This window comes from Phragmites australis, chromosome 2, assembly GCF_958298935.1.
Source record: "Phragmites australis chromosome 2, lpPhrAust1.1, whole genome shotgun sequence".
Classification (NCBI taxonomy): domain Eukaryota; kingdom Viridiplantae; phylum Streptophyta; class Magnoliopsida; order Poales; family Poaceae; genus Phragmites; species Phragmites australis.
The window spans coordinates 44,471,743-44,485,920 of record NC_084922.1 but is presented as its reverse complement, the minus strand read 5'-3'; positions in this window follow the sequence as shown (position 1 = coordinate 44,485,920).

The following is a 14,178-nucleotide window of genomic DNA, read 5'->3' as shown; positions in this document are numbered from 1 at the left end:
GTAACAGCACCTAAAATGGCAAAGATACGATGGATCCTGCTCTGTCCTGGGCACAGTAAACTGTGCTCTCTTGGTTTTACAGGCAAAAATCCAAAATTAGACAACATACGCGACCGTATTTATCGAAATAGATAACATGTCAGCGTATTTACAATTTTAACATCTGTATTCGGTATACCGTGTGCCGAATATGGCACTGTAGCTCATATTCAACACACGATGTGCCAAAAATGACACTGTAACACCACATTTAGCATACAGTGTGCTGAAAATAACATTGTAGCACCGTATTCGACACACGGTGTGCCGAAAATAGACCACAGTGCCATTTTCTACCCACCGTATGCGGAAAATGAACAATACCGCGTATGAATAGTAACATCAGTGTGTTTGAATTTCGTTTTCGCTCTTTTTCAAAACGGTGGTCTTCTGTTACTCAAAAATGTTAAAACGTTTTTTACATACTCTATAATCCATGTGCAACCCATTTTAATTGGATTCACCAAAAAATACTTTGTATATTTAAAACTAAAATTCTCAAAAAAAAAAAGACTACTTTTATAACTTATAATAATTGTTAGTGTCTCAAATAAATTCCAAAAAATCTAGGAAAATTCACTAATATTCTTATTATGTGACGGACTAATTTTTAAAATTATTTTCAGTTCTAGTTTATATGATGAAAAAGTGAATTCCTTTGTAATACTTCATTTATATGCATTTATCATTTCATGTAAATGAAGTATTACAAAGGAACTCACTTTTTCATCATATAAAATAGGGATGAAAATAATTTTAGAAATTAGTCCATCACATAAGAAGAATATTAGCGATTTTTTCTTGATTTTTGGGAATTTATTTGAGACACTAAAAATTATTACAACTTATAAAGTAGTCTTTTTTGGAGAATTTTAGTTTTAAATATACAAAGGATTTTTTGGTGAATCTAATTAAAATAGGTTTCACATGAATTATGGAACACGTAAATTTGTTTTTAACATTTTTGGAGTAATAGAATATCACCGTTTTGAAAAAGAGGGAAACGAAATTCAAACGCACTGCTGTTACTTTCATGCGCGGTGCTGTTCATTTTCGGAGGATGGTCTCATTTTCGGCACACCGTGTATCAAATACGGTGCTACAGTACCATTTTCGGCATACTGTGTGCTGAATACAGTGCTATAGTGCTATTCTCGGCACACCGTGTGCCGAATACGGTGCTACAGTGCCATTTTCGGTACACGGTGTGCCGAATACAGATACTAAAATTATAAATACGTTGATATGTTATCTATTTCGATAAATACGGTCGCATATATTATCTAATTTTGGATTTTTGCCTTTGATCCATGCAAGTCAGTGACTACTGCTACTACACTTAGCAACTACTGTGAACACTGTTCATATTCTAAAAGAGCACTGTTGCCCTCGTGGGGCGTCGAGAGGTGGATGGGCATGTAAATGTTCCTCTATCCATTGTGCAATGACCACTGAAACTGCATGTTGGTGGTGGTGTAGGAGTTACCAGTACAAAGTTACCATCACCCACTCATGAATCAGTGTCGGATCCAAGATTTTTGGACTGGGTCCATATAAGATTAGAGGGAACAAACTAGTGAAAAGCAATTAAACTGATGAGTAACTAGGTATGTATGTATGGGTTATAAGATCAATGTGAGCATGTGGAAATGACGATATGCCGACAGTGAATATCTAATAGAATGCTAATGTCATAAGTTTTAAATTAAATTAACTGTATACTATATATATCTAATATATATTGCATAATCTATTTTTTCTTAAAAATTAGGTATGCAACTGCGCACCTATGCACCAAGGTCTGTCCGCCAATGTCATGAATCACGTCGAATCGATATCAGTCATGTGGAACCTTGAACTCTAAACACCAAGTTACCTGTGTTTAGTGGTGTATTACTGATAGGATTATTAGTTTATTCAATTTATTGTGCGTAACAAAGGGCATATTTGGATCGCTGCATCAGCTCGTGCATGCATCCGCCGGTCCTTGCATCCACGTATACGATGAAGCAGATGGACGTTTAGATCGCTGCATGCCTGGGTGATGTTTGCATCTGCTAGTGCAATTGCACAAGCGGAAGCAGGATCGAAGCAACGAGGGAATCGGCCGTATGTCTCGTCCTGGCTCGTCGGATGCAGTACTGTGGAGCTAGGCTCACTCGTCAGCGACAGCGAGTTTTCTTATACAGTCTCAGATTCAGTCTACTAAACACAAACTCAAATTCAACTTGCATCCACTCATCCAACCAACTAATGACTCTCTTTTTTCTTAAATACAGCTCCCCATCCTGTTTCCCCATCCTGAATATACGATACAGCTATACGAGATATCATATAGGCAACCAAACACATCCAAAGTTTACAATTGCAACTAAAGTGTTTCTCTTTCGTATTTGATCATGTTACTTCTCCAATAAGAAACCAAGTTGCTGAATTTTGCAGCTCTTTTGCTCACCATTGGTATCGTGGAAAGCTTCAATAAGGTAGTATTGAATTAAAAAAGTAAGATGGGATAAGATGATTTTATTTATATATTTAAAGATGAGGTAGTTCTATTTATATATAGATGTTGTTTGGTATATTAGATACAACGAGTATATTTTATTATCTCAAATCTATCGTTAATATTACGTTCAAAGTATGATTGTTATGTTTCACCATTTATAGAACGGCTTCGTTTCAAATTTTAAAAATATTCTCTAACTCTAAACCATTTCATCCTATTATTTTTTTATTCAGATAATTAAAAATAAAATAGATCTAAAAACCCGTCATTTCCTTTGCTTCCTTTTCCGGGTACATGCCTCTCGGAAGCAAGGCTTTGTTCCGTCCCCAGCTTTAGTGCTTTACTTTTCTCTGCATATATTTACCTCGGGAACCAGCATAGCATGGGCACAGGCAGCCACACAAGTGACACAACACAAGCCTTTGCCTGGTGCAATCCGCTGGCCGATTCTCGTTAAGCATATGCTGCTTCTACTCTAAGATATGGCTGATCTGATCCCCCTATGGATTCGGAACGCTTTTTAAAATGCTTGCTTGGTTTGGTTTGTCTGATACTCATACTTATCTCGGCCAATCCAGCAACCTATCGGAGCAGCGGCAGCTGCTCCCACCACTGTCTGGCACTGGCACATCACCTGCTTTTGTCTCGGAAATGACATGTTCATACTGTTTTGCATAGAATAATTGCTCTCCTCCTCGGAAATGACACGGAGAGCAGTGCGAGTAGGCATCGAACGGGATTGGTCATGGGACGCGGCACCATCGATCGCTTTCCCATCAGGCCATCGCGCACACCCTTCCATTACAGCGTAGCTGCTAGTGCTGGCCCAATGGGCGGCCCGCCCGGCCCGACACGGTAACGGAGCAGCACGGCCCGGTAACCAAGCAGACCGTGCTGTGTCAGCACACGTGCTGAGCATTCGGGCTAGATACAGCCCATGTAAGGCCGGGCCAGGCTGAGTAGGTCTGATAGGCCTTTTTCTATCAAGCCCATTAGCCCGTTAGCATCAGAAACAATTGGGAAAAAAATAAATGAGTGAAGGCTGCTTACCATATGCATGCATCTGCTCTGAGCTCCAATATCAGCGGAGCTGACTCATGATCCTGGGTCAGTGCGTCGGTGAATAAAAAGTGTGTGGTTTATCATATGTATGTGGGATTGTGCGTATTGTATCTTGCATGTGAGAGAGAGAAGTAGGCACGCGCACGGCTGCCCTACACTGATGCTGCTAGCCTGCAAAGTGCGACACGAGGCCTGTGGAAGAACGTTGTGTTGCGGTGTTACCGAATACCGAGGCTAGAGTGCCGAAGGCTTGAAGCCGTGATGACCGTTGTTGATGGGCCAACCCGTGCCGGCTTGGTCCATAACAGGCCGTGTTTGTGCCGGCCTAGAGTGCCACAGTTCCCACCCAAGCACGATACGGTATGTTGTGCTATGTTTGCCTGAGCCAATTATAAGCCTGTCGTGTTATGTTAGGACTGTACCTATAGTATCAGACTACGCGCCAACCTAATTAGTGCGGTCTATTGGCCAGTGCTAGCAAGGAGTAGCGGTACTAGTGCTCACTGCTGAGCTTCGTGGCCTGATACTCTTTTCAGACGATGAGCTAATCCGGCTGCGTTCAGTAGGGCGTCATCAGCACATCGTTGGTAGGCAGCATCTAGCATGCACTCAGCACAATCGGTTGAAGCAAATGCTGGATGAATACCCAAGCCGAAAATGGACGTGCAGGATGAGGTTTTGAAATGAGACCAAGAAGTTCTCATCAGTGGACAGCAAATAAATTAGAGTTCTCCATTGTTAACAGAACGTGGCACGAGGAAGCGACATTCAGAAGGCGTTTCACTTGATGGTCTCACACTCTCATCAATTCACTTCTGTCGAATATTAATGTCCGATAATATATCTGTAATTAAACAGAGGTATATTTGAAATAAGAGATCGAACAGGAAATAAAACACACGATGTGTACATGTTTGAACCACGAATTGGAGTAATACCCTATATCCTGTGTGTATATTAATGTATATTGATCATCTCGAGTATAAGCGATATGGCTAGAACTATTACAATAAAAAAGGTTGGATCTAGACTAATCTAGGGTTGAAATCGCCAAGTACCTCCAGTTGCTAGGGTCTTGGCGTCACTTACGTCAAGTTACGTGGGTGTAGATTGTTCCGTCCTCCTCCTCCCGAGGGTCAAGGACCACGCCTTATATGGGGCTCAAGGCACCATCTTAATTCTGGCCGTAGTTGATAGAGAGTCCTTTATCTTGTCGGCTAAGGCAAAGTAGATGAAGCTAACCTGGATACTAGTCGTACTCGAGTTGGAGAAATTGAGTGAGACATTCCAAATATATGCCTTCTAGATCTCTAGGTATATTGGATCCTACAGATTCGAATCCACAATATCCGGAGTTGTTAAGTATGTGTACGATATACTTCTTATCCACATATACCCTATAGTTAGATATTCGATATTAGCCCTCTAACTTTACTTAGTAGGGAGGGCTTCTCCAAGCGTCCACTCGAGTACTGTCAAGTTTAGGCTTAGTCGAGTAAGGTGGATCAAGCTTGTAGTCGAAAGAATCGAGCAGGAAATGTCATATTCCAAGTATTAAGTGGAAACACAATTGGGTCGAGTGCTCTGTCATTGTCCGCACTCGAGACTTAAAAAAGTCTAGAAAACTCGACTTATCGACACCCGACTCTAAGTAGAGTTAAAAGAGAAAAACCCTAAAATTTTAACCGTTGGGTATAGGTGCATTTAATGCGCGTGAATGGGCAAGCAAATAGTCGCACGACGCTATCACCCCGCTTTTCACCCCAAACGAGACGCCATGGTGAGGGGAGTGGTTACCAAAGAGACGGTAAGTTCATGGTTATTTATCCGTACAAACCTGGACTGTAGCTGTTCTTTCATCCTCTTGATGTCAATCTTCTCCCATAAGCTTTCATCTTTCTCTGCACAAGCATGCGCCGCCGCACAAAAAACCTCTACATGGCTTCCAGATATTCTACAGACGCCGCCGCTCCTTCCTCGCCTGAGAAGAATCCCGACGCGATGGCCGCCGACACCTCTCCCAAGCAACTTGATGAGATGAAGCTCATGACAAATGCCTAGTCGATCTCCATGATGCAATAATAAAAAATGTAGGAACTTGAAGTCGAAGGGATTGTTCCTTCTCACGAACTGGTCAACTGGAGGGTGGCGTCTAGTGAGGAATTCCCCTCCTACCAGTTTGATGAAATTGTGGTGTTTGAATCATTTTTCCGATGCGATTTCAATGTTTCTCCTTCCAAGTTTCTTCTCGCCGTACTCAAGTGCTACCAAATTGAGTTTCACCACTTGAATCCCAACTCGATCATTATGCTTAGCGTGTTTGTCCACTTATGTGAAGCCTTCATCGGAATTGTACCAAACTTGAACTTATTCGAGTTCTTTTATCATTTGAAAAGGAATATTGATAACAAATGTGACGGAATGGTTTCCAGCTGCTAGGTGGGAAGAAGAATTCCTACATCCCAGTTACGTTAACCTCCTCCTGGCAAAAAGATTGAAGAAACATTAGTTTTACGTCTCCAACCCTGAACCAGTCAATTCTCCTTTAGTCTATAAGGGCCTTCATCCCTGCCAGAATCCATCCTAGATGAAGAAACACTGCGAATCTAACCACACTACCAATTATGTCAAGAGGAACAGAAAACTTAAGTAGAGTGGTTTAACCATGCGGTATATGGACAAAGACTTCATTAGTCGGAGGTCTGTCCCTTAAAAGCACGAGATCATTTTGCCTGGGACTACGCTACAAACGATGATAGCTCCCAGGATACGGCCAGATGTAATATTTAACTAGCATTTTGCTACTTCTGGGCCATTATCGAGTTCTTTCGAGCGACTCTTTTCTCTCTCTTTTCATCCCTATCCTTGCAAGACACTGCTGCTCGAATGAGCAAACTATTTGCTGAAGACGTGCATCCATGCTCTATTCAGCCCTACTCCCTCATAAATCTTCGACCACCGGTGAGAATTTTCCTGATTGAAGAAGTGGTATTGATTATTACTTATTCGACTTGATTTATCTTTTTTATTCCAGGTCTCAGTCTTCCGCCAAGAAGACAAAATTCCCACGGCCGAGGTTCTTTTACTCGAAGACACCTCCTCCTCCAGCGCCAGCAACAAGCAAGGCTCTCACCCTGCAACCAGTGTTGTTGTAGAGGAAGCAAAGGCCAAGGAGAAAACACCAACGATCGAGAGGTCAAGGGGTTTCATCAATCCAAGAAACCGTCCTCGACATCTGACGTGCCACCCCTCAAGTGCACACAGAGAAAAAGACAACTGGTATGGAAATTGAATCCTCAGGTGACCATTCATCTAGCTGCTACTCCGGTTATCGAGCACATACCAAATGACATTCGGTCTGTGTGGGTGGCTACAGGAGACAGCTGGAGCTCCTTGTCAATCGCCTCCTCGAGTGATTGTCATGCCTGATGACTCGGTAATAGAGGTAACTCGCATCAAGCTTCCCCCCTTATGTCGGTCATTCTTCTGAGCACTCGCTCGATAAGTCCAGAACGATGATGAATCATTATGGGAAGAATTCTTGCAGACAATGGCTATTCTGGCTCCATCTGACCCCTAGATCATCTCTTTGACACGATCGGTCCCAGCTAACAGTACGATTAGGAAGAAGATATCGATCAAAAGGAAGAAGTCGGACATCCTTTCAAGCATTCTGGTCACTAAAAGGTTTGACCTGAGTATTTGTCTTGACTCACAGCCTTCCTTTCCATTCCTTATCCTGCCGATCACATGTTGCCACATCCGAAAAAATCAGAAGAACAGACGGCAAGAGGTTCGACCATCCAACAGGTTCCAGCCTCTCCCATTGCACCGCCGTCACCTTCTCAAACAAAGCCACCTTCCATCAATGCACCTGAACTAGACTTGAAGCTCAAAGCAACCGAGGTCCTTGTGACTCCGCTGTCTATTGATCCATGGGCAGTAATAGAAGCTTGAGTTAAGGTGATTGGCCTTTGTGCATTCATTATAGAATCCATACTTCACCTCTTAACTATGTTAACTCATTTTTCCCTTGAAAAAGGCCATAAAGTTGCAAACTAAGGTGTGGTCTAGCATGCATACAACTTTAAGCGCCCAAGTAGCGGTCACCAAAGAATATTGGCGATTGAACACTTTGGCAATCAGAAGACCCTCGAGGAGAAGGATGTCCTGCTAGCCGCTCGCCAAGAAAAGATCAACATTCAGCTTACTTGCAGATCACTAGTATATGATTCGAACGTTAGGCAACCGATAATGAATTGTTTTTGTTTGATTTCCCAGCTCTCATAGCCAACTTGGAGATCAAACTTGATGCTTTCAATGAGGCGATAAAAGTCATCAAGAAGAAAGATGAAGAACTAGAAAAACTCAAGGGCGCTTTGAAGAAGGCAGAGACTGATTATGATGTCGTGGCTGCCAGTCGAGACACTGTGGTTACACCTCTTTAGAAACTGAGGGAACAAACCCTCGATCGTATGAACTAGTCAGCTTCCATCAGCGTCAAGATGATTCTTGGTCTCCTCAAGAGCTACAACCTGAACCTCGATATATTAGTAGTGACGGAGGGGTTTGATTGCTACTGATTATGATGTCGTGGCTACCAGTCGGGACACTGTGGTTACACCTCTTTAGAAACTGAGGGAACAAACCCTTGATCGTATGAACTAGTCAGCTTCCATCAGCGTCAAGATGATTCTTGGTCTCCTCAAGAGCTACAACCTGAACCTCGACATATTAGTAGTGACGGAGGGGTTCGATTGCTATGTAGAGGAGGCATCACACATTATTCAAGGCATCGGGCTTGTGATCCCTGCTTTCGTCGAGTCTTTATCACTTAGGTTTCCTGACGGCAAAAGCGAGGTGAGTCCTTCTAGCTAACATCCAATAGTTTTCAACTCGAAACACTTGAAACTTGATCTGCGATTTTGGGATATCTATAACACTACTTTTATTTTGCTTGTCTATTACGCTATTATCTACTATGTCCTTAACGATGAAATAGAGTTAGCATAAATAGATGCAATACTATTTAACACATGTTATGACCATCCTCGCTATCGAGTTATTGCGTTTTCATTGACACATGAAAGCTCAACTAGACACATTGTTAAATGCATTGGCCCTCAAGTAATCACTCGAGGTAATCACAGGAATAAACAAAAGACTAGTGCAATACTAGAAAAACAGAGACAACATGGTGATTTTTACAAATTTTTACTAACTTGCGTACTTATCCAGCATACGAACATGGACTCGATATAAAACACATGTGGGACCGATTAGAACTTCAAAAATTTGTGAGCAGTTAGGCGTGAGATGTTTGACAATCTCTAATGTTGTTATGCCTTATGAGGTGTAGTTGCCTGTCATCGACCCAACACATGTATCTGTTGGTTCTATCCAGTGTAGCCGATAAATTTTTGCAAAAAACATGTATTTGCAAAAAAAACATGTGTTTATGAAATAAGATATTATTATGTAGCTCATCGACTCTCTAGTCAAGGAGAAAATGTCCCAATTGGAGAGTAAGAAAGAACATAATTGTACCATAAAAAATACATGATGTAGCCCCTGACTCTCTGCTCGATGACTAGATCGAGTGGAGAATAAAGTCGTAGCATCGAAAGTATGTGATGTAGCCCTTGACTCTCTGTTTGATGTGATAATAAAAAATAGAGAGTAGAGTTGTAGCATCAGAAAGAATACCCGATGTGGGCCCTAACTCTTCGCTCAATAACTGGATCGAGTAGAAAGTAGAGCATAAGCGCTGACATTATGCGATGTAGCCCCCGGCTCTATAGTTGATATGGTGACCAAGACATAGATTAAGGCATAAGCATCGAAAATACATGATGTAGCCCATGACTATCTACTTGATGACTGGATCGAGTGGAGAGTAGAGCATAAGCATCGACTCATTACCGTTGACCACATGCTCGAAGGCATCAGCTCCCGTGATACGGCTGTAGTTTTGTTACGGTCATCGAGTAAATTCAAATAGTCAGGTAAGTGAATACTAAAAAACCACTCCCGTTCGTGCTCGTTTTCACCACAACTCCTGATTTGATGTTCCATAATGACATAGCATCCTGCCACACAGGGATTGGACGTGCCATAATGTTTCATCGACATCTCGGCTTATTCATGACACACCACAAAAATGAGGCGACCTCGAAACCACAACGATGCTATCGGATCTTGACGGTTTTGTTTCCATAATTTGACCCATTCCCATGACTATAAATAGGGGGACCCAAGGCCATCTATTTTTCACCCTAATCTCCTCTCATCCTTCCTTGCACATTGCTCAGTAGGATCCGTAGACCTTGAGACAATGCCAAGAAATCGAAGTAGTACCTCCCTCTTCGAGCCTCTCATCATGGTTCCACCAGGAATCATCATCATCTCCTCCGACGAGGAGGAGTCGAGCGCTAAGCCTAGGAGAAGAGGATGCATAATGTCCGTTGAAGGTCCTTGACCCTTCACCTGGAACCTTCGTGTCCTGTGGAGCATCCTTCTATATTGTCAGTGTCAGTTAGCAGCTCTAGCACGGACAGGGTCTTCGCCTCGACCACTTTCTCTGGCTCTTTCCCTATCCGGTGACTGGTCCTTGGGGCGATCAGCTGTTGCCTCGAGGAAGAGCAGAAGATGTTCCTTGACTCCTTTGAGGGCAAGTAGGGTTCCAACTCGTGCTCTCTTCCAACACATACTTTTGAACTCTTAGAGACGGTGGATCTTCAATGTTAGCAAGAGCTAGGCAAGAAAGTATGTAATAGAATAGTTTGTCTAATTAAATGTAATTGACTTACCTTCCATTTACCTTATTTTATGAATAAAACTGTCGGAGTTGATCGATGTTCCATGAGTTTTCGAGTGCTTCACCGTTTATAATAGATAATCGCATTGATCCAGGTTGAGTGACTCAACTACTATGTAGGGTCCTTCCCACTTATGTGATAACTTGTGGAACCTAGCCTATTTCTACACCTTTTGTAGAACAAGGTCCCCAACAATGAGTTTTCTGGGCTAGATCTTTTGACTATGATATCTACGCAACACTTGCTGATACTTAGCCGCTCATATGGATACTCAATCACGATACTTCTCTAGGAGGTTGATATCATCTACCAACAATTGCTCTTGCTCTTCTTCCAATTAACTTTTCACTCGTGGCAATCCAAACTACAACTCAGTCGGAAGCACTGTTTCTGCTCCGTAGACCAAGAAAAAAGGAGTTTCACTGATGGCTCTATTAATCGAGGTGCGAAGGACCTATAGTACTAAGGGAAATTCCTTCACCCAACATTTCGAGTAGGCTTTCAACCTATTGAAGACTCAAGTTTTGATACCCTACAAGATTATACCATTGGTGCGCTCGACCTGACCGTTACTCTTAGGGTGAGCTACTGAAGTGATACAAGTTTTGATGCCAAATTCTTCACAGAACGCAATAAAGGCCCCACTTCTGAACTGGCTACCGTTGTCTATAATTATTCGATGTGAGATGCTGTATTAAGTAATTATGCTCCTCATAAACTTCTTACCCGCTTCTTCGGTTGTCTTTCCTATGGGTTCGGCCTCGATCCAGTTAGTGAACGTGCCGATAGCCATGAATAGGAACTTATAACTACCTTGGGCTCTTGGGAACGGTCCTAGGATATACAAACTATAAACGGAGAAAGGCCAAGAAAGAGTAATTATTTGTAGAGCTTGGGCTGATCGAGTGGTCTGCCTTTTAGAAAATTGCAGCTCTTGTACTTTTTGACCAGCTCGTAAGCATCCTGAATGACAGTCGGACAATAGAACCCTTGGTGGGAAACCTTTCCGACCAAGGTGCGGTAAGACGCATGATTACCATGCATGCCTCTATGGATATCAATTAATATTTTATTACCATCTTCGTGAGTGATGCACTTCATTAAGATTATGTTACTCCCCTCTCGGTAGAGCTTACCGTCTACCAAAGCGTATAGCTTGAACTTATGAATAACTTTCTCTACAGATGCATTATCGTTAGGGGTCTCTCAACCTACGAGATAGGCTCGAAATGACATCATCCAAGTTGGCTCACAATCGAGTAGTGTAGCTTTCGTGTCTGTGGGTTCTGCCACGCTGACATGACCAGATCGCTGGTCAAGTTGGGTAGCATTTGTGCTCGAGGTTGTCAAGATAGACTGTTTGAAGAGTTTCTCGATGAAGACTCCCACGGGTGTTGGTGAACGAGAGGAAGCGAGACTGGCGAGTTCATCGGCAGTGGAGTTGTCGCTTCTCTAGATGTGTGTGACTTTCAACCCTTCATCTTTTGCTCGAGTTTTCGCACCTCGTTCAGAGAAGCCATCATGTTGTTGTCCAGGCATTAGTACTCCTTTTTCACTTGGTTTATGACTAGCTATGAGTCCCTTTTCATGAGTAGTCGCCTTATTCCAAGTGATATAGCTATACATGGCTAGTTTACCAGTATTGCGTCTCTGCAATATTGTTGAAAGCTTTAAAATCTAATTGAATGATGCACCTGAGTTCATCGCCCATTGGAGACTTGAGTATAATGCCAACTCCCGAGCCTTGGAGCGTGAGCGATCCATCGAAAAAAAGCGTCCAGTGGACCTCAACCATGTTTGGTTTTATCTCTTCAATGTTTGTCCACTCGACGATGAATTCTGTTAGTACTCATGAATGAACACTCGCACGTGGAGCATAGCACATGTCGAACTCGTTGAGTTCGACCGACTATTGCGCAATTCGTCTAGTTGATTCCCTACTGCGTATAACATCCTTCAGCGGGTACGTTGTCACGATGGTGGCCTTGTACGATTGGAAATAATGTCGTAGCTTTTAGGAAGTCATCATGACTGCATACAACAACTTCTGCACTTGTGGGTATCGTAGCTTGGTATCGTGTAGGACTTCGCTCACGTAGTAAATAGGTTTCTGTATCTTGGCCTTTTTATCGGGACATTCCCGTTCTACCACCAGCATTATGGTTACAACTTGCGGGGTAGTTGCAACATAAAAAAGAGCTCCTCTTTGTTGTTAGACGGGGTTAGAATCAATAGGGATGATAAATATCTTTTTAAGTCTTAGAAAGCCTTCTCTGCTTCCTCCGTCCACTCGAACCGATCGTGTTTCTATAGCAGCTTGAAGAAAGACATCCCTCGCTCACCCATCTTGGAGATGAATCGACTAAGGGCGGCTATGCATCCTGTCAATTTTTTAATTTCCTTCAGTGTTCGAGGTGACCGCATCTGGTTGAGAGCCTCGATTTTGCGTGGATTGGCCTCATGCCTCGACTTGACACTGGAAAACCGAAAAGCTTACCAGACGGAACGTCGAACATGCATTTCTCGGAATTAAGCATCTTACGGTACTTCCTGAGGTTGTCAAATATTTCCTTGAGGTTGTTAATCAATGCATCTTTGGTTCTAGATTTAACTACGATATCATCGACATAAGCTTCGACATTGCGCCCAATCTAGGGCTGTAAACAATTTTTAGTCACCGTTGGTAAGTAGCACTAGCACTCTTCAATCCAAAGGGCATCTTTACATAGCAAAACACACTAAAGGGAGTAATAAAAGTGGTTTTCCCCTCATACTCTATTCTAATGCTAATTTAGTGATACCCTAAATAGGCATCTAGAAAGCACAGAACGCACAATTTGCCATAGAGTCGATAATCTGGTCGATACGAGTAAGAGGAAAATGATCCTTTATACAATTTTTGTTGAGGTCGGTAAAGTCAACACACATTTTTCACTTGTCGTTGGATTTATTCACGAGGACAGGATTCGTGAGCCATTTAGGATGAAGAACCTCTCGAATGAAGCTCTGTGAATCTTCGTTGCTTTTTGTCCTCCGTGAATCTTTGCTACTTATGCACCACAGGTTTGGCGTTAGGTTCCACAACTAGCCGATGCTCAATCACCTCCCTAGGGACTCAGGACATATCGGACGGTTACCACACAAATACATCTTGGTTCGCTCAGAGGAAAGTGATAAGCTCGAGTTTCAATTTGGGGTCAAGGTTCGCCCCTATCCTGACCATCTTGGCTGGCTCAAACGGGTTGAGGGGCACTGCCTTGATACCACCACTAGCCTTCTTGTCCTTGGCACCCTCGTCAATCTCATCCTTGGCGGCGGCATTGAACTTGAAAGTATCAGTAAGACTCAAGAACATGGAGTCCTTGACACTATCCTTGCTCTTGCCAGCGGCTTAACGCCTCTGACATTTAAACTCTATGTCTTTTGCGGTAATCGCCGTTCGGCAGAAATGCTCAACCATCTCTAGGCTCTACTTGTCACACTTAACCATTACGCACTGATCTCCCTTGACATTTATGACCCCTTTGGGACCTAAGATTTTGAGTGTTTGGTACGCATAATGTACCACGACCATGACCTTACTTAGCATTGGACGGCCTAGGATCATATTGTACACCGTCTCGAAGTCCGTGACATCAAAGATCAACTTCTCTGTGCGAAAGTTTCCAAATACGCCGAATGTGACTAGTAACTCGATCTAAACAAGGGGCATGGTCGATGAGTTTGGAGTTATACCATGAAAGGCTCAACCTC